The 27,609-nt window shown below is 39.3% G+C and overlaps 1 protein-coding gene across 3 annotated transcripts in view; it reads left to right on the forward strand.

Annotated features, from left to right (window-relative positions):
- The window catches only part of FRYL (FRY like transcription coactivator), a 174,695-nt gene that overhangs the window by 3,405 nt on the left and 143,681 nt on the right, over window positions 1-27,609 (forward strand). The window contains exons 1-2 of one of the 3 annotated variants that reach the window (XM_035324904.1): window positions 295-359; window positions 13,115-13,322. The gene's annotated coding sequence lies outside the window, so the exon portion shown is untranslated. Of the gene's footprint in view, window positions 1-294; window positions 360-5,756; window positions 5,878-13,114; window positions 13,323-27,609 lie in introns of those variants that run through there. The other 2 variants (XM_035324905.1, XM_035324906.1) reach the window with 2 other exon arrangements.

The raw sequence follows: 27,609 nt of genomic DNA on the forward strand, positions 1-27,609 counted from the left end.
AGCCAATCACCGGCGAGAGCCTCTAACCGCGGCCCCGCTTCTGCCTCCCCATCCAATTGGCCTCGCGCGCGGAGGGCGTGGCCTCGGGGGGCGGGATCTCCCCTCCACCAGCCAATGGGGTGGGAGCGGGGGGTGGTACCGCGTGAGTGCCGCGCGCGCTCCCCACTCAGCGTCGGCTGCCGGTGGGGCGCCGCGCGCCAATGGCCGGGCGGGGCGGGGCCGGGCCGGGCCGGGCCGGGCCGCGGAGTTACCGGAGGGGGGAGGCGGCGGCGGGATAAAGCGGGCGGCGCCGGGCAGCTCCCGCTTAACCAGCGGCGGCCTGCGGCGGGACGGGACGGGTTCCTCGAGGCGGCGGCGGGGTGGGTGAGTGGGGGAACCGGCTGTTGGCGGGGACCGTTGGGCGGGGGGGGGCGCGCGCTGGAAAGGAAACGGGGGGGGGGGGGCGGGGGGGGGGGGGAGCGGCGGCCGTTGGGCACGGGCCCGCTTGGGGGGTGGGGGGGGGGTTGGAGCCGGTCCCTCCGTGCCCGTCTGAGGGCGCCCAGGCGGTGCTCCCCGGCACGGAACTGGGCTTTGTTCCCTGCTCCTCCGGGCCCGGCCTGCCCCGTTCCCTCAGGGCGCTTTGGGCAGGGCTCTGCCCCTCACCGGGCGCTGCCGGCTCCGTGCCCCCCCTCGTTCCCTCTCCGTGCTCCCCGGGGTTCGGCTGCGGGGCGGTTGGAGCGGCTCGGTTCGGTGCTCAGGTAGGAATCGCTGAGCCCGCGAGCAGGTGAGCTCCGGCCGTGCGTCGTAAGGCAGCGGGAGGAAAAGAAAACAACAAGCGCCAGGTGTTCGGGTGGGCGCTCGGGCTGAGGGTGACCCGCACAATCATCTCTCTGATACAGTCTTGAGGCATGGTGAGGTAAGGCAGTGTGGAGGTAGTGAGGTGGAAGGACTGTAACCCGGTTGTTTTATCTCATCAATTAGAAATCTGAGCTGTGCCTTTGGAAAAGGAAACACCAACACAGAAAGATACTTCTTTGTTCCTCTTGTTTGTGCCAGACATCTCCAGAGCTCAGAGTGCACGTAATGAGAAAGGTGTATCAGGCAGTGAGACACTTCCCCGTAAACACAGACCAGAAAAGGAAATCTGCTTGTAAGTTACTGAGGTAGCAGAGCCACTAACGTTTGCAGGAACAAGCAACATGGAGCGTGCAGAGTACTGCAATAGATAGAACAACTTCCTGATTCTAAGTTAAGAGTGAAATTAACTTGTGTTGTTTAAGAGGCTTCTGCGCTGTGCTCTCTTAGTAGCTTTCCTTCTGTGCTGCTACTGTGGTGCTGAGGATGTGCCCCAGATGCTTTAGAATCTCTGGGGAAGATTGTTGAGCAAGCACTGGGAAACCACACACCGATTCTTATCTCCTGTGACACTATTACAGGAAGGAAACAAACCCCTTGGTAAAAATTGCATTGCAGGTTTAGTAAGTTGGATATGTAAAGATGAGAGCACCTTTCTCTGTGCCAGAAGCTGCTGTTTTCTGTAGTTTGTGGAGGCCACTGCTCAGGGGAACTTGGTGGCTGCTGTCAGTAGACAACTGCTTTCCCTGGGCGAACCGCTGCTGTGAAAGGCTTCCTCATTTGTATTCCAGAATGGATGTGGTTCAAGTCTGTGCTGGCTTCTCTCAGGAAGCAGAGCCCTGGTATGTTGCTCCGGGATGTTGTTAGAGAAAACTGTTGCTGAACTTTGTTTCAAAAGAAAAGTTGTTTAATTCTTCTGCAAGATTTATTTAAGGTTAAGTTGAAATATCGAGCTGACTTGGCTGTTTGTTTGACTGCCTGGCCTAGGTGAGCCAAAGTATAGTCATAGCTGATTCTCATGTAATAGCGTGATACCTTTCAGGAGGGAAGTTGGAGTACTGTGGGAATACAAGGCAACAATTAATACTTCTAGCTTTTCACATTAACACTCCAGTGAGCACTCTCCAGTGTCATCCTGCTAGGCATCAACAGATCAAGAGTGATTCACAAATGTTTTTTTTTCCACTGTGAATGTTTGTCTCTTTAATTTTTGGAGTTCAAATTAATTGGTCTGCTCCAAATTTTTGGTAATACAATTGAGAACAGACTGTCTGTATTTATTTTTCTAAGAACTTAAGAAGATTATAATTAAACCCTTTCTCATTGGCTATGCATCAGGGAAACCAACTTGGAAAACATGGTGTTCTGCATCAGGTGTTGCCAATTCTATGTCTAGTTTTGTATTTAAGGGAGTTTTATCCTGGTCATTTTGTCTAGTAACAGCTACTTCAAAGGACTAAATGATTTTTTTTTTCTTGGTCTGAGCTCCATGTGAGGCATGCAGGCAAACTTTACACCTCAGTGGACTCATATAATCCAGATCATGGGTATATAATACACTCCCTGTGGCACAGAGAGCCACAAGCTTTTAGCAATTTTCCTGTATATTTGAGTCATAGCTCAACAGAAAGCATGACACATGGGCCTCATGTTCAAACAATAGTGTAAGGCCAAAGAACAATACAAAAGGGAAAAAAAAAAATAATGTAAGGCAAAAGAACCTGAAGTTACACATGGGTTGTCTGAGTTAAGGTGAGGAAAAACAAGGATAACGGTTCAGGGTTCGTGACCATGTAACTCTAACTTTTGGCCTGCTTTGTCTTACCGGTAGGAAGTGCAAGGTACCTTATCCATCAGTGGTGGAGCAGCTGGCCTTGTGCATAGTCTAGCTGTGGTTTACCACTGTCTAATACTTCTGTACACTTGCACCCAAGTAACATTGAGCCTTTACAACTTCTCTATCTGTAATAAACTTCCCGGGAATTATAATGGGCTGGCGAAGAAGCATTGCAACATTTGAAGGTATTGGGGTTCAACATTATTGGCACAGGCTGCCCAGAGAAGCTGTGGATGCCCCATCCAAGGCTGGATGGGGCTTTGGGCAGCCTGGGCTGGTGGGAGGTGTCCCTGCCCATGGCATGGATTGGAACTGGCTGGGCTTTGAGGTCCCTTCTGACCTGAGCCATTCTGTGATGGTTCTTGCATGGTCTATTTCCAACTCCCAGTGAACTCAGGACTAGATGTTAGCTAGACTGTTTCAGCTGTGGTTGCTTCTGTTTTTTTTTTTTTTTAAAGTTTCTTTATAGCAGTTCTCCTTTGTAGTATTTAGCTCGCTTACCCAAATTGTTTGGCAGTTAGTTCTCTAAATACTTTGTAGCACTGTGTAGCTCTGTCTCCTCCAAGACTGTTGTGTTGTCCTTCCTTCCCCTCCCCCAAATCTCTTGCAGTCCCTAATTCCCTGTGACATGAGCACCTCCCAGGAAGAATGACAGAACGTGATGTCAGATAGCGGCTGTCCAATACTGTCACTGGAAAACATCAGAAAGGAATACGTCCACTTGAGCTAGTTGAATGAGAGATCTGCTCTTGACGTGGCTTCATTTTGGGGGGATTTCTGTATCTACCCCTAGCTTTTGCTAATGACTTATTTTTGCATGCAAAAATGGAAGAGGAACAAATATATTATAAAAGAACTTCTAAAATTAAGTTTGAAGTTCTCTTAAATGTCTGCATGTTTGATACCATGTCCTAGTGCCCAGAAGCTGCTGTTAGAAGCTTTTAGGTTGCAGCGGTTTCTTCTTTGCATGGATGTCCTTGCCTGTGTCAACGTGAGCAGCATACATGTTTTTTTTTTACAGTTAGCGCTAACGAACAAAGTTAATATGTGTGGAATTTGCGTGGACTCGCCACAGCAGTGCCTTTTTCCCGGCGTTCCAGCCAGTGCTTTGGCAGGTGATCTGTAGGAGTGTGAAGTGTGCTTTTTCAGAGCTGGGCTGCATCTAGCTAAAGCTCTGCTGGCTTTGCACTAGAGCTTGTAGCTGGAGACCTGGGACACTCAACATGTACACTTCAGTGATACTGCTGGTCACTGTCACATTAGTCTGGTGGCCTGTTTCCTTCTTAGTCTCTGTTTCCTAGAGAAAGGGAAAAGATTCCTGGCTTGAGTCTTTCTCTCTTTTTATTTATTTTTGTTTTTGTTTAAAGTTGCATGAGGTGCAACTGTCTTATCTTACTATTGGAAGGCTGCTTCAGAATAAAACTGCTCTGGTAGGAGGATTTTTAATTTTCCAGTTGTATGTTAACGCCAGTGTCAGTTGCCCTTGCCAATGTTATTCTTCCCTTTAAAAGCAGTTCTTCCTTTTGATGTTTAGTGCCTTTTTCTCAGCATATTTCTAGAGAATAATAGTATAATCTCGATAAACAATACTCTTTATTGTTTGGATGAGATCTTTGCTGTTCATCTGATGATCCTAAAATCCCACTTGCCTTACTTTGTATGTGAATTAATCTTTTTAGCATGTATTATCCCAACCTGTATAACGTATTCTAGAGAAGATTTCAGTGAAGGTTTCTCAGGTTTGTCTTCATTAACTCTAATTTATAGCAAAAAATACTACTACTTAAATGTGCTTTATTAAGTTAAAATGAAAGAGAAGCTACAGGTTAGATGCAGCATTTATAAATATCACTGTTGACAAGTGTCCTTACACCTACCAAAGTTCAAGTGATGGTGGCAGTGGGTTGGTTATACTCATGAAGAAAGTATTCAAAGACCTTAAAGATGCCACCAAAAATGTGAATAACTAGGGGAGAAAAATTGAGGGGAGAAGAAAATACTATTTATGGAGGCAAGGATGTGTGAAAAGATCCCTGTGAGAATATGGGGTAAGACCTGCTCTGCAGTATTCAATCACACTTGTATAGTCTTTCAGAGAAGACTGCTGATTTTTTTTTTCTCACTGCTTGTTTGTTTTTGTAGTGGTCTCAAAAGGCAACAATTGTGTTTTTTTGCCAGTATTATCCAGTTAAGTTTGTTTGCTGTGACTGAATATAATGTTGGGTATGTTTATAAAATAAGGCTGAGGGAGAGTGGTGAAAACTACAAATACAGATAGCTTGTTGTATTTGATTCGAAAGGTAGGGCTCTGGTAATTCAAGGCAGGAGACTTTTAAAAACATAATAAAAAGAATGAATATTCATTTGCAAAATAACAATAAATGGCAAGGCAATATTTACACTCTGAGCCTTGAGAATGTTATGATGAAAGCAGGGCTCTGGAATTCGTATCTTCAGCTGATAATTGTAAAGGATGACTTCATCCCTCTAGGGTTGCTGCCCAGTTCTACAACATGAAGAAGCATCTTTGTAAACAGCATGCCCTAAAGCGGACTTGTGGCTAACAGTAGGCCTCTGGACAGAGGAAGGCTGACTTTCTTTGTAGAGAAATGAACAGGAAAGATGCATTAAAAGTGTCTGGGAAAGCTTCAGCCTATCTTGCATGAGAATAGTCCGTATCAGCAATGCTTCTGCTCCTTCTCTATGGCAGGAAGAACTGTGAGGATTCTGTGTGGCAGGTGAATATTTTTGAGATTGATTTAGTATCCTGCAAATTCTGTCAAACTAATCTAATCTGGTACTGCAGATCAGGTAAAAAAAGGCTTTAAAAAACAATTACAACTTCTTCCTCTGCAGATATCACCACCCCAAAAAAGATGTCACCTGGAAAGCTGAAAAAATCACTGCATTGGTGCAGTGTGATTGACCAGGTGCTTGTTTATTCCCTAGGGTAGGGTGGTGAGGAGTAGCTGGTCCCATGAAGGCCAGTGCTACTGCAGGGGCTTGGGGAGCTCATGCATACCCCACCTCATTTTGTATCCACATGAAGATCCTCTTGCCCTTCAGTTTGTGTGTACATGTCAGTGATCATGTGCTCTGCCCCTGCTCTCCTCTCTGCTGTGCATGGTCCTCACCTCTGTCTCTCCAGTAAGTGGTGATTTTTCCATTTCCACCCATGCTGGGAGGTGTTCCAAACAGAACTGGAGGTAAGCGGTGTTTCTTCAGATGGAGCTGATACATGTTAGGCTACGTGTGTATATATTTATTCATTCTGCAGGCAGGTACCTGGAAATAGGTAAATAGCTACAGAGTAGCTGGAATAGGTGAGAACCTTGGAAAGCAAGCGTGGGAATAGAAAGAATAGAACAAACTGTTGGAGGAGGAATTTGATAATTCTTACCTACCATTACACACATTTAATTAACACTTTAATACTTTTGGACCTCTGTTGTACTAAGGGGGAAAACAGAACCAAGTCTTAAAACATTTGAGAACGTGTTCTTACTGTATGTCACAATCAGCCTTAGTTATTATAGTGTAAAACTCAAAATGCATAACCAGGCCATCAGGTAGCCACTGACTGTACTTGTGTTTTTGTGGTGGTGGAGGTAAATGATGTGCAACTGATCTGATCCAATTTGAAGCCCAAACTTTTATCACCTGGGAATGTGCCTAAAGAAGGTATTGCATAGCTCATTCCATATTATGCTAGGGTGAAAGTTGTTCTTACAATTTGCATTTTTAAATTGAGTAAATATTTTTGTTTTCAAGAGTTTCCTAGACCCTGTAATTTTATAGTACCTTCTATTGCCTGCTCCCTCAAAACCAAAATAACCATGTAGCTGAAAGGCGTGGAATCTTTACCCTATTCTAGTTGGTAGTGCTGGCACTCTAAGCTTAAGAATTGGAATATGTTAGGGATGCAAGTCCCTGAAAGATATTTTGGATTTAGCAGATGGATTTTTGAAAGCTAATGTGCATTTCTTAAGAGAAGAATAGTATGCATTGGAGAAAAAACGTATCAGTGGGGCATTCATAGTATTTTGTACATGAAAATGAAAAGAATATTTGACTCCTTTTTGTTTCTTATTTTTGTCTTGCTGGAGAATGTAAAATGTCCTCGTTTGGATTTCTGTTAAAATGAAACAGCAAGTTGGTGTGTCAGCCCATGTGAATACAGACTGTAAACCCTTCAGGGTGAGTGCTGTTAGAGAAAAAAGGAGGGATAGGGGAGGTCTATGTGGAAGTATAGCTGAGTCCTCATTCCAGTCACTCTGCTTCAAAAGCAATATGCACTAAAGTCGTGTTTTTATGGGATAGGTACCAAATTACCAGAGTCCAGCAAGTACTGTGCTAGATGGGGGTATATCAGTTTAAGCATGTTTTTCTGCAACTGCTTACTCTGACTGCTATACGTCAGCGGTGCCCTATTTGAAGAACTGCCACTATTTTATATATAGGACCCGAGTTCAGCTTCTGGTGAAGCTGCTGTAAGCGGGGGTGGAGAATAGCTTCCTGCTTGCTTCGAGTGAGTAGTTTGTCATTTTAAAATCCATACGTACTTAGGTTGTGAAATGTGCATACCGTTCATGTTGATAGCTAAAGAAAAACTTTATTGCTGTGTGCTCTTCTTTCTCATTGCACGAGCACAGTGATATGAGTGGTAAGCAATTTAATCGTTTTTGGCACTTTACAAAAAGAGGATGTATTTTTAGCATTAACAGTCTGTTAAGGGAAGAAAAGTAGTACATAAGCTGTTGATTTTTCATTCAGTAATTCCAAGTGCTTGAACCTTAGTTAATGTTGCTTTCTAAAAGCATATTGAATTGAGAAGGATGGTTGGCTTTTTGTTTGAATTACTGTCAAAAGTAGGACACTGCCAAAAGCAGTTGAAAGGTGTGATAAGCTCCTGCTTTTCAGATTTCATTACTGCAGTTTCATATTGATAGGCTGACTTTAGTCTGTGCTTGCAGTTTGTTTTGTAAAAATAAGGTTTGTTTGTCATTGTATGCATTTTCTCCACTGTTGCTGTTGTGATGGTGGAACAGAGGTCAGAACTTCAGGCTTCTTTGCTTACACTGCACACTTCTGGGAGTTGTTGCTCTTCCTAGTGCCAAAACTTTGTTAGTGCAGATAGGGTGATTGATAGTGGTCAGATCAATGCTGCGAGACCTTTAGTAGGAGTGACTGCAGCATAAGAATCTGCGCAGCTTTATTGTTGCAGACAGCAATACATCTCAGGAGGGTGACTGCTGCCGTTGGGTATGGTCTGCCATTTTTCTTCCTTGGTTCATGTGAGACATGAAAGAACAGATGATGATAAATCCTAGGTGACTCAAGATCAGGCAAGCTGGAGTCTTACTTGTTATTTCCCTCTGAAAAACTGGTGTGTAAAGTGCTTACACTGTGCTGGCACCGACTTTGTTCTAGTTGTTAGCGTGGTGGAAGCAACATCTGTTTGAGGTCATGTTAATGTATGGATTGCTTATGACCTCTGACACTAACATAAGAAAATAGTAATTTCCCAGTCTGTAGTCCTATTATATATAGTTTGCAGATTGGGCACTTATTCTGTAGCTTCTTGGAAAGCAGCAGAGAATCGCCTTTTCTTCTGACAGTTAGTCTCAACTTGTAATTGGTATAATGGAAAGTTAAGGTCACCTTTTTCGAGTCCAAAATAAAATCATTGGTTCTTGACCATGGTGGTGGAAATGCTCCTCTAAAGCAACCATCAGAAAATAGAAGGCATAAAGGTGGAGTCAGAGGATGTGAGCACTGAGGGAATGTATAGCTGAGTGAGACTTGTATCCCTCTGGTTTTCTTGGGCTGTGGCACTGGCAAATGCAAGTTTTATGAAGAGGCTAATCTGAGAGACTTGAAAGCCCTTCATCCTAGATGGAAATATCCACTGTGATCTAGTTGAAGGTGCGCTTTTAATTTTAGCATATTTCTAATATTCCAAAATGAGATTCCAAAAGATAAAAAGTTATCATCAAAATGTAAAGAGCAGAGTTTTTTTTGGCACTGGCCCAGTGGAGATGATTCATGATTCGCATACTTTTTAATCCCTTTTCCTGCTAACTATAGAAAGGAGAATGCAAAAATACATTTTAAAGTTGGAGTTATCATGGTCAAGTTATTACACATTTGGCACCAAGCCTTCCTCTGAAGTTTATCTTGCAAATCCTTCTCAACTACAGATTGTGATTATATTGCAGTCTTTTCAATTAAAGTTTGTCAGTTTATAAATGGAGAGTTATTTATAACACTCACGAAGACAAATTGTTGAAGCAGTATAACAAATGTAGTTCTCAGGTGCAGATGGCTGGCCGCATTCCAGAGTTTTTGTATGACTGACATGCATCCTTTGTTTTTTCCCTCTTTTCCCATGATTACCCTTTAATCTTCTCAGTCCAGAACCTTCTACCTCCTGACTTAGATTTCATTTCCACATCCCCACACGAAAGCTGAACCTACCTCTGTCTTGCCTCTCATCTGTGTGTTTTCCAGTTGCAGTACCAGTGTTTAATGAAACGTAATTGAAAAAGAAGTTTCTCTCCTTACACCATCCATGTGTCCACATGGTTAGTTGATCAGCATTCACCCAGCATCAGTGGTTGTGTGGATCACAGAGTGGAAAAAGGGCTGTGTTTCAGTGAGGAGATTGTTGCTGTCAGGAAACTGTAGTGCCTGACCTGATCTTAAATGAGTCACCAATCACACACTAAATTGAGGTGCCACTGTGTTTCTGACAGCCTTTAGTAACACTCAGTTCATGTGACCATTTTTTGGTTTGTCATTGAATATTGTTATGTACTTGCTAAATGGTTAATATACCTAAAGCCTTTACAATAAGCAAAAGAACCAAACTGTTACTAAAAAATCTTTGGTTAAGACAAAACATGCCACGCTCCAGTAACGAAAGGCAGATTTTGGGTATCAGCAATCTAGGAAGCTTCGTTCCTCTGTCTTGTTCTTTTACAGTCCCACGGGGCGATTAGCTTCAAAGTCCAGAAGCTGTTGTTCCTGGGGATGCACTCAGGCTCTTGCAATACTTCTGGGACAGCCACAAGCATCATTGATTGGGAAGGGAAAGTATATGAGCCACAGTGGAGCTGGATGTGCTGTTGCTAAAGATGAAGTTGGTAGAATGGAGGAACTGGGCAGCCCTTAAATGTCTTTCAGCATGCTGGTAGCATGTAGTGGAAAAGTTGCTTAGTTGGCCTGTAGCAGGCAAGTCTTGTATGTGGTTGATATGTTGTATAATGAACCTGGCTGTAAGTCAGTGTTTGTCCATCGTATGGACAGTTTGTGCATCTACCATGACTTTGTGGGCTTTGGACAGAGCCAGAGGACTGGACATCCAGAGGCGATGTGTTAGTGCTTGGGATATACCAAGTGCTGTGAAACGCTGAATGTACAGGGCAGCCACATGCTTAAGCAACCATGGGCCATTCTGTGTTTGCTCACAAACTGGATTGTTAACAATTTCTTTGTCAGTGTTGCTTAGATGATGCCTTAAAAACTAATATAATTAATATTTACCTCTTCCTAACTTTCCAAAACCAAGCATATAGTATATGGAAGCCTGCACAGGGTGTATAGCATGGAACACTGCTGCTAGCAGTTGACTAAAACTCTTAGCATTTTTCTTCTGGAGCATTATTCCACTAGATCTTTTGGGCAAGCTGCTATAAAAAAGCTGTAAATTAGTGTGTTATGCATAGCTTCTTAGATGCAGGTGTTGGCACTCTGCAGTATTATTAATCCCCATCTCTGTTCTGTGAAATTATTGGAAGTAGTCTTGTGTATTACCTCCCTAAACTTAACAATGGCAAAAAGTGTGCTATAGAGGAGAATCTAACTGCTGCTCAAAAGGTAAAGTGGAGTTTTTCTTGCGTAGTAGCCAATACTGTAGCAGCTACTCTGAATAGAATACATCAATAATTTAGAGAAATTTTACATGTGTATATACATACACGTGTATATAAAAGATAACTTCACTTATATATGGTGTTACTTGGACAAAATTGAGGTTGGTTGAATTTTTAGTTTTTTAGCTGTGTCTTCCAATTCAGGATGTTCAGAGTTGTGACTTTTTAGGTATGAAAATCTAAGCATCCTTTGAACTTTGTTTAAAACCTTATGGTAGCTAACCTCATATAATCTGAACTTTATGGAGTTTTGCATTGCTCTGCTTCTTAACTTTTTATAAATAAGTCTCCCACAAGCAGTGAACCTCAAACACTGAAACTTTCCTGTGTGTGGTACCTTTGACTTCCAAATCTGATAAAGTATAGTTAATATGTAACTTTAAGTTGTAAGCTGCAGGTATGAAACGAAGCCCAGTGAACTTCTTCCCTACAGTGAATTGCTGTAGTTACTGTAAGCTTTGCTCACGCCCGTTGGAGACTTTCAGCCTCACTGCTGCCTTTCTGATACCTTTTTTCGTTAGTCAGACTTAATCTGATTAAGTTGCTCCTGTAGGAAACCTTAGGTTGTATGGATACGCCATAGTTGTATTTGAAGATCTGGATGGCAGCTGCAATTTGAAGTTTATTATTGCTCATTATGTCCATCTGAACAACTCGAGACAATTTTGAGTGCTTTTCATGTGCCTCTCACCCTCTGAGCTTTTTCTAAATACTCTGCCAATGAATCAGAAATTTCATAATCTTGTTCTAATGTTCTGACTGTCAAGTTGGTCTTCAGTTTAATTTCATTTCCTCCATTTAACAGCTGGGCTGTTGGCTAGTCTAGGGTGTGTGTAGATACTGTATCTGGAGTGGGCATGATTGAAGATGACTGAGAATTACAGACCACTTGTGTTTTCTCCAGACAGAGCGAGAAGAAACAAAGAATGGCTTATGTACCTGTGAATTGTATGTTTTATTTGAAAAAAATGAGTTAAAATGCTAGCATAAGCTCTGGTGAATTTCTGCTTGGGTATGCTTTAAATTTTACTGGGAGTAATATGTTGTGTTTCTATTTTCTGCAAGTGCTTTGCACAGTTGGTGTAAATAAGGAGGAGTTAAAGGACAGCTGACCACTCATTTCCAAGTGAGTGAATGTAAGGCTTTGCATGAGTAGATTTAAACTACTTTTTTCTAAAAGAGGGAGGAGGAGAAGAGAGGAAGAGCGAACTGTGTAATTAGTGGAGAGACGATGAAAGTCCATACACTTCTGCTGTATAGAAAACAATGTTTTATTGTCCTAATAGTTTAAAGAGGAAAAAGTGATGCTGCTTTTATGCACTGTACTATCAAATGCACAAACAGTTGTCACTCTTATTAAAGAGCTGCAATTTAGCAGGTAAAGCTCAGAATTTTATCGGTTTGTAAGCACTTTGTATCGGTCTGTAAGCACTGGCTAAAAACTTGACTGGATCTTGCAAAGGATTGCATAGAATGTTCCCAGTTTCAAGTGTGCATCAGTTAGTTTACTTCTAGTTTGCAAAAGCTTACCTAGTTTTCCAGCTTGTCCTTAAGTCTCACTTTTAAACTTACTTTTACAACTTAAACTCTTCGATATGTGGTTTTTTACCTTTAGATTGCATTTAAGTGGGTCTCTTGTCTTTCTGGAAGCACTAATTAAGAAGTAGAACAAACTGTATTATAAAAAATTGTGATGATTGAATGGCTAACACATCCCTAAAGGAAACTAGTACGTTCTTGTTGCATCAGAGCACAGATAAAGTCGTGTTGGATGTACAGGTCTTTGAATGTACCTGCAAACTTTCAGGCTATAACTTTAAATCTTATTTTTTTTTCATAAGAACTAGTTGATCAGGAGTTGTGGATTTCTGCTGCACGTTGAGACTTGAGTTGTTAAAAGCAGTTAAAGTGCTTGATCTGCCTCCATGGTAAAATGCTTTTGTTCTCGGATACCACCAAACTACAGCAAATGCAAACTCGGCAGTTGAGGCAAGCTGCGACAAGTGTGCACGTTGCATACAAACTTCTGTTGTAAAGCAATCTCCAGAAGTTCTCAAGGCTTTGTTGGGGAGACACAGTTGAAGCATTGTTTGTTTCTTTTTCTGACCACATCCCTGTACTAACCAAGAAGAAAAAAGAATCGGGAAAGAAACAAAAGGTTCTCTATGAAAACATTGATTTCCATCTGGGAGACGGTGTGTGTTTGTATATAATTTAAATTAGGGCCATACTTTATTAATGTAGCTAAAGCTTGTAGCTAAAAAGTACAATTTATTTATGTAAGTATACATAAACAGTGTGTGACAAGTTGAATTTTCTGTCAATTCCCCCCCATGAAAAAGGGGTGAAAATAATTTTAAATCACTAACCTTTGAGCTGAATAGCAATTTTGAAGAAATATCTAGATTTTTGTTTGACTTTTAATCAAAAAATTGGTGTTTTTGGAAATTGTTGACATCTCCATTAAGTGTCTAATATTTGTTTTTTTTTTTTTTTTTTTCCTTTTCAGTGTTTTATACTTCATTTCTCTGTGCTGTGTTTGGAGATCTTTTTCTGGTATTTGGCTGCACACCAGCTGACTCGTAGCTGTTTACATCTTAGTCTACTCTCGCATCTCTACGCACTCGTTGGAATCGAGGGGAAAATGTCTTGATGGATCCATCCTAAGTGTGATATGCTAGCAGTTCACATCGTTGGTTAGCAATGGCTTTTAAGTGGTAAGACCTTTTACAGAATTCTGCCATGAAACGTGTTTTCATGTCCATGGTTTTTCTTTCCTTAGGTCTTTGTCTATATTGTACACATATCCAACTTTGAACTACTACTTCAGATGTTAGTTAACTGGATGGAAGCGTGTTTGTGCTGTGTTACATAAGAATACTTGCTCTGATGTGGTGTGGTATTGCATGTGATCATGGGCAAAAGCAAATGTCTAGGGAGGAAGATAAGAACAGGGCAAACAGCCTTCCAACTTCCATTCTGCAGTTCAGGGATTTCCTAAGCCAGATGTAATTCCTTTATGTCTAGTAATCCTCTAATTGTACATCTAGTAATTCCCTCAGGTATTTCTGTATGTTCAGTAATTCTCTCAAGCTGTCTTTCATATATTTGTGTGATCAGTGGAAATCTGACTTAGTTGATACTAATAGAATCTTCCCTTAGGATGTGTGGCAGTTGTCTGAGCTCTGTCCTCTTGTGGATAAAGCCAGGTAGTGCAGCAAATTAGCAAAGGCAATCACAATTCCTTGTACAGATGCTCTTTTCTTTACTGTTCTTTATATAAGTATTTTATATGTTGATCTGTACTGATGTCAAGCACAGAGCAATTACTGTGGATAAAGCACTTCCGCACTGAAGCGGATGCAGGTAGATCTGACTGATCTTAACACCTGAATCGTCCTTAGGGAAGCAGTACCTCACATTATTTTCTATATTCGATGGATAAAACTGATAGACTAAACTTACTTCTGGTCTTTTGAGAACAGAAGGCATACTGGCATGACAGAAGGAAAATACTGAAATGCAGTTATTTCTGCAGTATTTGCTCTGTGATCTTACGTATTTAGTACACTAAATATTCTACAATATTTATAATGTGGCTCTCACTTTCCTTTATTGTATTGTCCAATGTATTATTCACAGGGGAAGTAAACATTAAAATAGAATTTGTGTATATTTTAAGTTCTGCATTGGAACATCTCCAGTGTATCATATTGCTCTCTGTCACTGCCTTTCATACCTGGATGTGCAATGTACTGATGTGCTTGACTTTCTTTTGTTAGAATTTTATACTGTAATGACTTTTCTGATATGTGTTCTTTCTTCTAGAGAGATAGCAAGTATGTTGCTACAGTAAGTCATCTTTGAACATCCTTACCTTTCTGTTGCTCAGGGGAGAAAAGTATGTTTTTTAAGCTTTAGACCAGGAAATCCAGAGCACTTTTTAAAAATGAAACAAAAAGTGATGTGGAAGTCTTGAGGACATCAGTATTATTTTCACTCTAATTCTCTGAAAGGTGTTTATCATGTTTTGGGCAACTCTTAATTTTACTTTACTTTTAAAGATTTTGATGTGTATATTAAGTAAACATATAGACACCTCTACATAGAAAATATGCTCCAGTGTCATTTGAACACTAGTTCTTGCTCTGCCCTGTTACAGGTGCATTTCTGCTGAACAGTTTTGTAGCACATGCTTGCTTACAATGGCAAATGAGTCACAGAATGCCTAACACTTGACACCGTGTGTTGTTCAAGTAATGTGGAACATATGAGACACATCTGCAAGAAAAGATGAGAATGCTAATAAGGACACAGAAGAGCTACTTAGCCTGTAGAATGGGAAAGCTGTGCAGAGGAGTGGGGAGAGGCTAATGTTTGAAATTGTGCTGTGGGATTTCTCTTAAGATTCTCCAAAGCTCAAGAAGTCAGAGTAATGTGTTTTTTGACAACACCCAAAATACATAAAATTTATTTTTCAACCTTCTGTAAAGGTTTTTATTTTTGAACCAGTTTCCATCATGGAGAACAGTTTTGTATTTATTATGAATTATAATTTTAATTAAATTAGGAACAAATATATGGTTATACGGAAATCTTCTGTAATCTACTTGTATATTGAACATAATATAGGACACTATCAATGGTGTTGCTTAACACATGAAATTAAATACATTTGGCCTGCAAAAGGGCTTGAATTATTGCAGATTTCTTTTAGAAGACTGTGTTGCTAAAAAGTAGTGGAAGAAGAAACTCTTGTGTGCCAGCTGACATTGATCTTGGTTAACTCTGCACTCTTACATCTCTGAAATAATTTTCAGCTATGTGTATGCACAGGCATCTTGATCTTAGTTTTAGTATGTTTTGGTCAGACAACTATCTTACTGGTTATAGAGATGCTGCTCTTCTCCATGAGCAACCAGCAACTGTTTCCTTGAAAAGAATCGTCTTGGCCAGATCTTTAACTAAAGAGAAACAGCATGATGCAGAAGCAACTTGTGCAGTAATAAGAACCATGTTACACTTCAAATCTATGGCAATGCACATCTATAGAAAGGAAAGAAGGACAGAAGTATTTAGTGAACTGGAGAATGCATGTCCCTTGACTAGTAGGTAATGAAAATACGGTATATGTCTTTATACAAGTACTTTGCTTCAAAGTCAGGGAGACGATGATAGGTGTTTTTTTCAGAGTTTTGGGTAAAGCATAAGCCATGCAGCTGTTCTCATCTCTCATCTGCAGTTACAGAGCTTTCCTGTGGAAATGTTAGTTCTTGGTTGTGCTTCTGCGCAGCAGGGTTTAAAACATCCTGCCTTTCTTTGCCCAGAGGCAATGGGCACCCCTTCAGGAAGTCTTCAGGAAGTCTTGCCTCTGCTCTCCTTAACTCTTCCTTAGTAAGTACTTGAAGAAAAAAACAAACCTTTCCAAAACCTCTCCCTGATCCTTTAACTTGAGACACACCTTAAGGATTCGGGCTAAAATGCACAGCAGATCTGAAGGAATAGCTTTGTGAGAGAATATGCTTAATTTTAAACATCTGTCTATTCTGCACAAATTGATCGAAGATGCTGCTAGTTCGGACAAAATGACAATCTTGACACCTTTGTGTTTCCATTTGTATGTAGTCAGCTGTCTGGAAAGAATGTTAATATATAGCTTACCTGTGCATGTTAATGTATGACCAGTCTTTAAAAGTCTGTTGACCAGTCTTTAAATTTTTTTTCTTCCTGTTTTGTTACAGCAGATTAATTTGAAAATGATAGATGTTTTTGAACATTGCTGCTTTCCATTTTTTTTTTAAATCAAAGTTTGTTTAGCAGTATCTTGCTTAAGGGAGAAGTAATTCTAGCCTGAAACTTCTTTGAAAAAGAATCCTTGTGTCTTTCATTATGGTAATTGAAGTATTTTATTTAGAAAACCAGAGGTGTAGAAAGGAAGCAGACACTCTTCAGTCCCTCCAAGTGAATGGAACATCAATTTTTCTTTAACTAGAGGAAACTAGCCTAGCCTTTCTAGGTGATCATGCTTAGCTATGTTCTTAAATTTAAATGTTTGTCTCTTTCTGCTCTTCAAAAGCAATTTCCCATATTGCTTCTTAGAGTAACAGTCTTAATCTCTCCTTCAGATTGGTGTAATAGAGTAATTCTCTTTCAAATATAAATATTTATTAACTTCCCCCTAAATCCCTTAACAATACCTGCTAGTCTGTCATACAGTTCTTCTGGTATTAGAAATGAGAATAATCCTGTTGAACCTGATGTACGTTAGTTAACTGTATACTATCTTGTTTAAATCTCTATTTTTCGGAGTTTTCTTTCATGATGTGTACAGCTCTTCTATACATGTCTTAATTTGCGGTCTATGTAAAGAACTAATATTTAAGGTGTTCTTTGAGCTTCTGTGTTGCCACCAGGACACTGTCAAAAAGTCTGAGCAGTTGAGCCTGTGTGAAGAAGCAATATACTTGCTTTCGTTGCTGTCATTTAAGGAAGGTCTGTCCACCCAGCTTCTGAAGCTGCACAATTGGTGTGCCATAGTGTGTGTTGTTTTACAATCTTGCTTGCTTTTTTGCAGTTTTGTAAAGTTCACTGCAATTGTAGGACTGTTTTTATTCATTTTTTTGTCTCAAGCAAACCTGCCTGGGTACCCATAAATGCATAAATGTTCCATATATGATAAAAATGGAATTTCTTTCTCTTGGGTGGCTCAGCAGTTTTTGTTTTTAGCTTCCTTCATCTTCCCACGCACTTCTTTAAGTGACTTTGATGTGCTGAGAATTATTTATTCTAGCAGTGGATTTAGCAAGTATGTTTTCTTATCTGCTAGTAAACAAAAATTGCTGTTTTGAAACATTTTTCTCTTTGCTTAGTAGAAATGTTTTTGGACCTTAACTTAGTAACCAACTTGTAGTTGGGTATGTTTCATTTCAAGGATATTCTGACTTTCCAAATAGCCTGAATAAATGAAGTTTCAGCCAGTATTTTATACTGGAAGTTCGTATTTGCTCATGTGTGCTCAAACTCTGAAACCCAAAACTTCATCAAACAAATCTAACCACATCTTTATATTTACGTTTTTATAGTTTCTAGAAGTGAAATTGAATAAGTGTCAATTTCTTGCTTTTTTCCCTTTAGAAATGAATAGTCCCTCAAGTCACTTTAGTTCTACCAAATCAGAATAATGTTCAAAAATACATGTCTTATATTAAATGTGAATGACGCTTTACAAATAGAATTAGTTAGTAGGTGTGTACATAAGTATTGTAGCCAACAACTACTTATATGTACAGATACTTACATACTAAACTGTGGTATTGTTTTTTTTTACAGACCTATATAGAGCTCCACTGGGAGCTTTTGATGCTGCATCTGGTAGTCTGACTTTATTGTTCTTTTTCTTAAGACAGGAGACAATGGAATACTTTTTTAAAAAAACAATCTGACAAACAACTTTTTCAATGGAAAAATCTACAAACATTTTATTACAGAACATATTTATTGCAGACATTACAGATCTGAAAAATTGTTACTATTATACAATTTGTATAAAATATTTGCTCTAAATTAATAGCTAGCGTTACTCGCACGTATTACAATTACATGCTTGTGTGTACTAACTGATAAGTACCTTAATTATTTTACTTTATATTAAAGTCAAGACAATGGTAATCACTATGCCTGTAACAGGTAAGGAGTGCATTTCTTCCTTTAAGACAGGTGACAATCTTTCTGTAAGCCATAAAATGTTGGAGACTTCAGCCCAGAGTACCTATTACAACTCCATTTACTGTAAGAACTGATAGACTAGGCTGTTTACTATTTAAACCAAATTACATAGTTCTGGTGGCAGCATTTGTTCTTTCTGCTTAGCTTCAGATTACAAAGTGGAAATGCACTCAGGTTGTCAAGTGAAAAGAAGGGCAATGACATCTGTATTTTATGTAAGAACTTGGAGTGATGTTGCTTTACACTGGAGAAAGTGTTTTACATTGAATTTAAAGGGGAAAACTGCTGCTATTCTAAAATTCAATGAATTTGCACTGGAAAGTTCTAACTAAGATATTATTTCTGTCTTTCAGATGGAAGAGATAAAAAGGGAAAAGTTTAAAAGTTACTGTTTCTACATACTTGTGAGCAAACATTTCTAATACTTTTGAGATATTTTAAGAAAATAGTACATTAGTTTTAACTACATACATCTAGCTTCAAAAGGTTACTCAGTCACACAGATAGCATGTCTTTGTGTTAGAAATAATGATCAGTGATTTAATTTAGCTACTTATTGCTGATCAAAGGTAACTTAAGAACATTTTTTCTATTTATTTCATGTTTTAATATTAACCAATGCACCTTGATAGTTCAGTTCTACATGTGTCTGGTATTGTCTACGTATTAGAAAGATTATGCTAGGAAACTCTATTTACAAGGACTATATGGGGTTTTAAAAAACACTGCTCTTAGCTAGAGTAAACATGATACAAAATAAATGTACTTTTTTCTTGGCTCTTCACTAATAATACAAAAAAAAAACACCTGTCAAAACAAAAACTAGGCTTCTGAGGACTTTGTTTCATTGAATTACACCTTATTTTCTGATCTGGTGTTTCACATGCAATTCCTTTTTCTGAATCTTCCTAGAAGTAACTTTTTTAATTTGAATTAATTTGTTTAGAATTGATCTATCTTTTTTTCCCATTTGATTGCAATTCCTTCTTTTACCAACAATCTGTTTCAGAGATTACTGTTGAACTAAAGAACATTAAGTGGCCTGCTTCTGTTGCACCTAAAACAGGTGATTCACAGACAGTATCTTACACAGGAGTTTGATTTGGGGGGGGGAGGGGAAGATGTTTGTATTTCTCTAGTATGCAAACTTCCAAAGTGTGACTTGTGTTTCTTGTCTGGGATGGAGAGGTTGGCTTGCTTATTTTAATAGCTAATAAATATTCTGAGTAAAATATCTGTTTGCTGTTGGTGGCTGTCCTGTTTTTATCTTAGTACAATATTTTTTTTCATGGGCCAAGTAATGCAACCATTAGTCAATTCATTGAAGACAGATAAAACACAAGCTAGGGAAAAAAATTGGAGGAGAATGTCTATGTAACCATTTAATGGAAAAAACAATGTAAATACCAACTTGAATTACTTTTACTTCTCTGAATAATAACCTAATTACCTTTTTGAAGTGTGGAAATATGATAGTCACACTCTTGTATACTGTTTGTAAGAGTTGCAATGGGAGGGAATGCTTTCAGGTAGATTTTGCTTTTTCACTGTCATACTAAGATGCTGCTCGCTACTTGTGGAAGGAAGTGGGGCAGTTGGAGGCTGTGTGCTGTTAACAATTTAGAGATTCTTGAACGACCTTGGGCTTTAATTTTGCTTGTATGGTAACAGTACTTTCAGTGGATAAACACCTTTCTATGTTTAAGGTTTTTAGTTTCCCTGAGTAAAATGCCTTTTTATTTTCTATATATTTTTTTTCCTATCATGATTAGTCAGCATAGAATACATGAGGCTATATTGCCCCCAGAAGATATGAATGGCAAACTTGCAGGTGGCTTTTGGTGTATCTAGCATCCTGAATACAGCTCTAGCATTTGCTGAAAATATATTGTCAGCAGTGCTGACAGTTCTCTGCACATAGAGAAACATTGCTTTACCAGCACAAGATTGATTCCTACAGGTGAGACTTGACTGAGAGCATTATACCTTATATAATACCTCCTTATATCTATACACACACCTTAATATGTATACCATATAATGTATAATGTATATGTATACCATGTAATACCATTTATAAAGCATTTAACAGATGGTATCCTGTAATCTGTAACTACATTTATCAGCATAACAAATCTAGCTCTGTAAATATGAAACTGGGGACAAACCTGAAAAGAATTAATGGCTCACAAATGGAGAGAGTCAAAGATGACAGTTTTGGCTGACAAATGTAATACTGAAATAGTCTTATATTAGGTATCTAAGAAACAAGTATTTAACTCAATACAAATCTTCATAAACCAAATAATAAAAGTAAGCTCCTTCACTGGGAACAGTCTTCATGCATTTAATTACTTAGAATGGCAGGTTTCTGATTGAAAGTACTTGTACTGCTATGCAAGTAATGTTGGCTTAGTTATAAAAGTATTGGGAGGTAATACGAACTTTAAGTTCTGTTCTTCACAGAAATTACATTGCTTGAGTGAGAGTTCTTTAAGAATTACTGGTATACAAATCTAAAGTGTCTTATGCAAAGAACTTACATTGAATAGTTCAGAGGAGATCGGTGAGAATTATCAGAGGTCTAGAAAATAAAAGATTAAAATATTCTAAAAACATAAATATAAAAAAACAGATATAAAGTCAGTTTTCAAACAAATGGAAAACTGCTGGATTGAAGCGTCACTGGTTATTGATGTCAATGCTCAATAGGGCAGCAATGTATGAGCTAAAACTGAAGTTAAGGACATATATGGGAAACAGTAATGAAACATAAAATCGATAGTCTGGAAAAACTGTAGACCCTTCCATGCTGCTGGTGAAAATCTGTGAAACCTATAGGTATGAGTCAGAGTGTGAGTTGGGGCTGAGTGTATAAAATGATGAATTGAGGAGCATCTTGAAATCTTTTTCTTTAAATTCATATTCTGTAATTAGATGTCCTTTCCTGCTGGTACTTACTCTGATTGTTTAGCACAAGTGAGTAGCAGTATAGATAATGTGGTATGTGATTGTAATGACTGAATGTCAATTATTTCAAATTTTATAAAGCCTTCAAACAGTTGTGTCTTGAATATCAATGTAGTTTCCAGCCTTCTGTTAATTGTAATTTTTTCATGAGATTTTCAACTTCCCCCTGCAATTAGTGTCCTGTTCTAAATGATACTGGTGGATCTGTGTGTCTCTGGAGAGACTATTATGTGGGTGCTTGTGCTGACATGCAATCTCCTCCTACTTACAGTAAAAGTACTCACAGGTTCCTTTCCTCAAAGAGAAGAAACAAGCTTGTTCTCTTATGAATTCTTCTGGGTTGCCATAATGTACTTAGTGCCTTCTCCAGTGGCTGCTAAAATTTAGTGGGGTGATATCACAACATACCTTGTCTCTCTTCAGATCTAATTTTTGGTTGTATGTAGAGTTCTGAAAGTTGGATTGTAAATTATTTGTGATCTGAACATGTTATCAGTAGCTTACTTTGGAGAGGTTAATATGGTCTTAAAAGTATCACATGATTTATTTTAGAAGAACAGATCATATGCAGCATATCATGAAGAGTTACAAAAATAATTTGTAGTACCACTATCTGCAGATTCTGCTCTATCCTATATATAGGCTTCTTGTATAGGAAGTGATTTCATTTTTCAAGCTGATTTGTATCAAAAATAAGCTTTTAACCTCTGTAGTAAATTACAGTAAGTGTATGGTATGAATATTACATAGATCAGACTGTATATATATTCCTAGTTTGTAGAATAGTTTGTAGAATTGGAGAACTTCTTGGGTTGGAAGGGACCTTAAAGACCACCCAGTTCCAACCCCGCTGCCATGGGCAGGGACACCTTCCCACTATATCTGGTTGGCCAAGGTCCCATCCAGCCTGGCCTTGAGCCCTGCCAGGGATGGGGCATCCACAGCTTTTCTGGGCAACCTGTGCCAGTGCCTCACCACCCCCTGAGTGAAGAATTTCCTCCTAACCTCTAATCTATGTCAATTCTCTTTTAGTTTAAACCATCTCCTCCCTTGTCCTGTCATTGTCTGCCCAAGCGAAAAGTTGTTCTTAATCTCTTTTATAAGCCTCCTTTAAGTACTGAAAGGCTGCAGTAAGGTCCCCCTGGAGCCTTCTCTTCTTCAGGCTGAACAGCCCAAGCTCTCAACACTTCTTCACAGGAGAGATGCTCCAGGTCAACACTTTGTGGATCAGAGGGCTTCTGATCAACTTAGTTTATATATTTTATGTAAATGCATATAAAATATTTTTCAAAGATTTGAATTTACACAAGAAGCAGTTTTACAGAATCACAGAATAGTCTAGGTTGGAAGAGACCTCCAAGATCACAGAGTCCAACCTCTGACCTAATGCTAACAAGTCCTCCACTAAACCATATCCCTAAGCTCTACATCTAAACGTCTTTTAAAGACCTCCAGGGATGGTGACTCAACCACTTCCCTGGGCAGCCCGTTCCAATGTCTAACAACCCTTTCAGTAAAGAAGTTCTTCCTAAGACCCAACCTAAACCTCCCCTGGCGCAACTTTAGCCCATTCCCCCTCATCCTGTCACCAGGCACGTGGGAGAACAGACCAACCCCCACCTTGCTACAGCCTCCTTTCAGGTACCTGTAGAGTGCAATAAGGTCACCCCTGAGCCTCCTCTTCTCCAGGCTAAACAGTCCCAGCTCCTTCAGCCGCTCCTCGTAAGACTTGTTCTCCAGACCCTTCACCAGCTTCGTAGCCCTTCTCTGGACTCTCTCGAGCACCTCCATGTCCTTCTTGTAATGAGGGGCCCAAAACTGAATGCAGTACTCGAGGTGCGGCCTCACCAGAGCCGAGTACAGGGGGACAATCACTTCCCAGGACCTGCTGGCCATGCTGTTTCTTATGCAAGCCAGGATGCTGCTGGCCTTCTTGGCCGCCTGAGCACACTGCTGGCTCATATTCAGCCGACTGTCAACCAATACTCCCAGGTCCTTCTCTGCCAGGCAGCTTTCTAACCACACATCTCCCAGCCTGTAGTGCTGTTTGGGGTTGTTGTGCCCCAGGTGCAGGACCTGGCACTTGGCCATGTTGAACTTCATGCAGTTGACCTCGGCCCATCGGTCCAGCCTCTCCAGATCCTCCTGCAGAGCCTTCCTACCCTCGAGCAGATCGACACACGCACCTAACTTGCTGTCGTCTGCAAACTTGCTGAGGGCGCACTTGATGCTTTATATGGGAGGGAAAACTACAGAAGTGCAGCTATTGAGCTTTCTGATTTACCACTAATTAATTACACACAGTATTAAAAGTGGCTTTTTTATTCTGTACGATAGAGGCTTGTCTGTTCTTGGAAGGTGAAACATGTATATGCACATGCATGCACATATTGTATGTATCGTGGTGAGGGGTCTGTTGATTAGACTACTAGCGCACAACTGTTTGTGTTTCTGAGCAATGTGTGGGGACAACCTTTAATTACCAGTAGCAGTTTCCTTATGTTCTTTGAACAAGACCTTTTTTAAGATGGTCCCTGTTGAGATTGTCTGAAGTATTCAACTGCAGCAAACATGGTTGTTCTTTAAACCAGAGAATTTTGTATCATCAAAATTAGACACATCCTTCTCTATTGCACTTCTATTCAGCTCTCATTTGCAAATTACTGGCTGAAGTGTTGCACTTTTACCCGTTTGATCGGTATGCAAGCCCTCAGCGTGGCACTATTTTTCAAAAGTGTGTGTTAACAAGTAATGGATGGTGGGTGCAGGAATGGCCAAGAGTAAGAATGAAGGCAGAAGGAACAGCATCTTACTTATACCTGATGTTGTAGACCTATGTATCAAGACAATTTATAGACTTTGCAAGGCAAACCTATTTCAAGGAGGTTTTCTCTCTTCTGTGTTTCTGTTTCTAAGTATATATGTGTGTTTCTGGTTTCTAAGTACAATATATCTGCCTTCTCAAAGAAAACCAACGGTCTACAGGCAAAATGTTTGCAGTGAACATAGCAGCCACAGCTTGTTGTTATGTGAGACAGCGGTGGGGACAGGTCTATGGAACAAGCTCACTATCAAAACGTGGAACAAACTGTGGAAGAAATCTTAAACGACTTCTGTCTCTGGCATTACTTGTTCATATAGGATCCATTAAGCAAGCTTAATTTTAAAATAACTCAAATATGACTGTAAAGAAGTAAATGGAATGATATAAATACTTATTTCATGCAGTTATCTTGTTCGTTTGTTTTTTACCACATTTGAATGTTACTATCCTGGTCTGTATAACAGAGCACAGAAGACATATAGCAAAACCAGTCAGTTTGTATGAATAGATGTTTTCAAGTGTAGATAAACTTCCTATGGTCGTGTTTCCCATTTTGTGAGGGAAGAACCAAAATAAGCTGGAGTAGGTGAACACTATGTGTACCAGTACAGAACTAAGTATTTAATCTAGATGTCCAGAGGATTTCCATTGGTATTAGGAACAGATTGCCTTGTCTAATGTGAACTCAGTCTGCTCATTTAATTAATGCAAGCTATGGTGTAGAATCACAACAGAAAAGAAGGATAATGATAATTTCCATGGATCAGTAATGTTTTAAACGTAACTTCCTTGTATGAAATATTAAGCAGTAAACTAAGATTAGGTCAGACTTGGTAAGGAAAGCAAGTGGTGCTGTATGCACTTCTGGAATTGACTTCTGGAATTACAATGAAGATGAGTTTGAACAGTAAACCACATTCTTTTCTTAGATGTTAGACTGCTATCCTTTGGGCATAATTTTAAAGGTTGGCCCTTCTTTAAGCATGTGCTTTAATACACTGCTAGAGAAAATCCTAACAGAAGCAGAAATGACTGCTATGAATATAGCAGTATGTGTGTGAGAAATGTGTTGCATCATTTTTTTTACCCTTATATAAGGCTAAAAATGTATTTGCTCGTTTTCTGACACTCTTATTGTCTGCGTTCTGGCTTCTCTGTAGACAAACCAATATGAAAGATTGGTAGCTCTCTTCCATGTATATTTTTATTAAGCATGTAAAAAGCTTTGGGTAAAGGTTTTCAGGTGTTTTTGTAGCAATCCAATTTCATAGTGGTTTTGCTACTGTTCTGAGTAAGAGTTTGTTTTTAAATGCTGTTTTTCAGTGATCTTTGCATAGAAATATCAACATTTTGCTTGTCATCATTCATTTTGTTTGTTTTATATGGGAAAAGATCTGGCCACTTCCATTGTCATGTAATGGTTTGATGTCTTCTGTTGCTGATTAAAATGGTGTTCCTACTTGCGTCTGAATGGGTATGATTCATTGTAGGTACTGCTCTGGGATTTGCTTTGGAAATGCAAGTTTTTATGTGAAGAATATCTGCTGGTGGAAGGAATTCATAGGTTTGGAAGATCTTGTGTGATATGTCAGAAGTCAGAAGAAGCAAGTGGTTAGTGACAGGAAACCCAGATCATCATTCTGACTAAGGATTATAAAAGCAGTGGAATAAACAGATACTTTCAACTTCTCAGAAACTCCTAATGTGTTCAGGAACGCATTGTATTCTTGCATGCAATTTCAAGATAAGAACAGCTATTACCTAATACACAGATGTCAAAAATTTTGAGGCTTTTTTATTCAACAGGATAATGTTGCATTCGGTCAGTGAACATAAATGTTGTGCTTTATGTTCAGCTTCTTATTTACTTTGTCAAGTATTTTACTTCTACTTGTGGGTGTGTTCTTCTAATGCTAAATTAAAGCCAAGCTCTTAAAACAAAAAACAATACCAAAACACAACCCCTAGAAATCCCCAACCTTCGAAAGAAAAAGCCACAAGTTACTCAAAGCCCAGCCTACCATACAGAGAAAGTACAGCTGAAGTCAGTGAAAAGAAATGAAAGTCAATGGAAAAAAAAAAATATTGAAAGTTGACAGATGTTTCTTACTTTAGTCTATCAGAAACCTGAAAGTTAGATGTTCTTTCAGAAAAGTCTGGGGACAACTGTTTATATGTTCACACTTAAAAAAAAAAAATAATAATAATAGTTGAGAAATTAAATGGCTTAGATTTAAACTATTTTTATGTAAAAATATAGCTGCAATAAATTTACTCTAACAGAAATCGCTTACTGCAAAACTTGCACATTGATTTCTCCCTGCTTATTCTGGTCTTTAGCATTTTTGCTGCTAAGTTCCATTAATTGAACTGGACTAAGGGAATCATTAATTCTAAGAAATTTGGGAACTAACTTTGGGAACTAACTTTAAAATGTTTCACAGTTTATGAAGAACAATAGCTTTTTTTTAATTTTGATTTTTAAAGGAATTAACATTGCATATGTCAGGTTTTTGCAAGCAGTTAGTCCAAACTGCCAGAAAATGAGATGACTTCACAGTATCACAAACTATTTTTCCCTTATGCATACATCTTTCTAGGTTATGTTCTAGGTTGTCTATCTAGTTGCTGTACCTATAGGCAAAAAAACAAGTGGCTGTGAAGTTACAGTTCTAAAACAAAAAGATGAGTTCTCATTTTAGAAGAATAATATACATCATATATAGAGAAAGAAATAGGGTTTGTCCTCCCTGCTCCTGCAGTCTTCTACGCAAAATTATGACAATGACCTGTTAATTGGCTGACAAGCATAAAGTAGGTATTTGGCAACTCTTGTGAATTTAATTCAGTTAATTTAATTTACAAGCTGGACTGCAGGTTTGATTTCAAGCCCCAGTGTTCTGCTTTCGGTTACGTGTCTTTGATCTTCATTGCATGGGGAGGGAGGGGAGAAGAGAAGAGCAGATTGTTTTCTTCAACTTGCCAGTTTAAACTGAACATCACTGCTTCAAGTGGGAGTGAATCTGCTACAGAAATAGAGCAGCTACTACAGCACTCAAGTACAGAAAAGTACAGGAAGTTTTCCTTCCTTCAATCTCAGAATAGAAGCTTGATCTGCAAGAATTTGTCTCCTCCCAAGGAAAACAATGTGCACCACGTAAGGATCATTACTAATACCATACCCAATATGGGATCGGGGTGCATAGCTGAATAAGGGATGATAATGGTTCTTGGAGACCTGCAGACTGAGATGGGACACTTCTTGAAAAGGCAGAAGTTGGACTATCTCTGTGCTACAGGGTCTTTGCTGTTCCAAAACTGTTTTGGCACAACCTCAAGTGTTACTGTTCCAGTAGGAGGTATTGTTTTGCTTTTTTTTTTGGGGGGGGGGGGGGGGGGGGGGGGTTTTAAACAAAAAATTTTACCTTGAAGGGAAACAAAGAAAACAAAAGGGGTTTTTGACCCAAGGAGTGGCCACAACCACA

The sequence above is a fragment of the Oxyura jamaicensis genome, chromosome 4, assembly GCF_011077185.1.
Source record: "Oxyura jamaicensis isolate SHBP4307 breed ruddy duck chromosome 4, BPBGC_Ojam_1.0, whole genome shotgun sequence".
NCBI classification, from domain to species: domain Eukaryota; kingdom Metazoa; phylum Chordata; class Aves; order Anseriformes; family Anatidae; genus Oxyura; species Oxyura jamaicensis.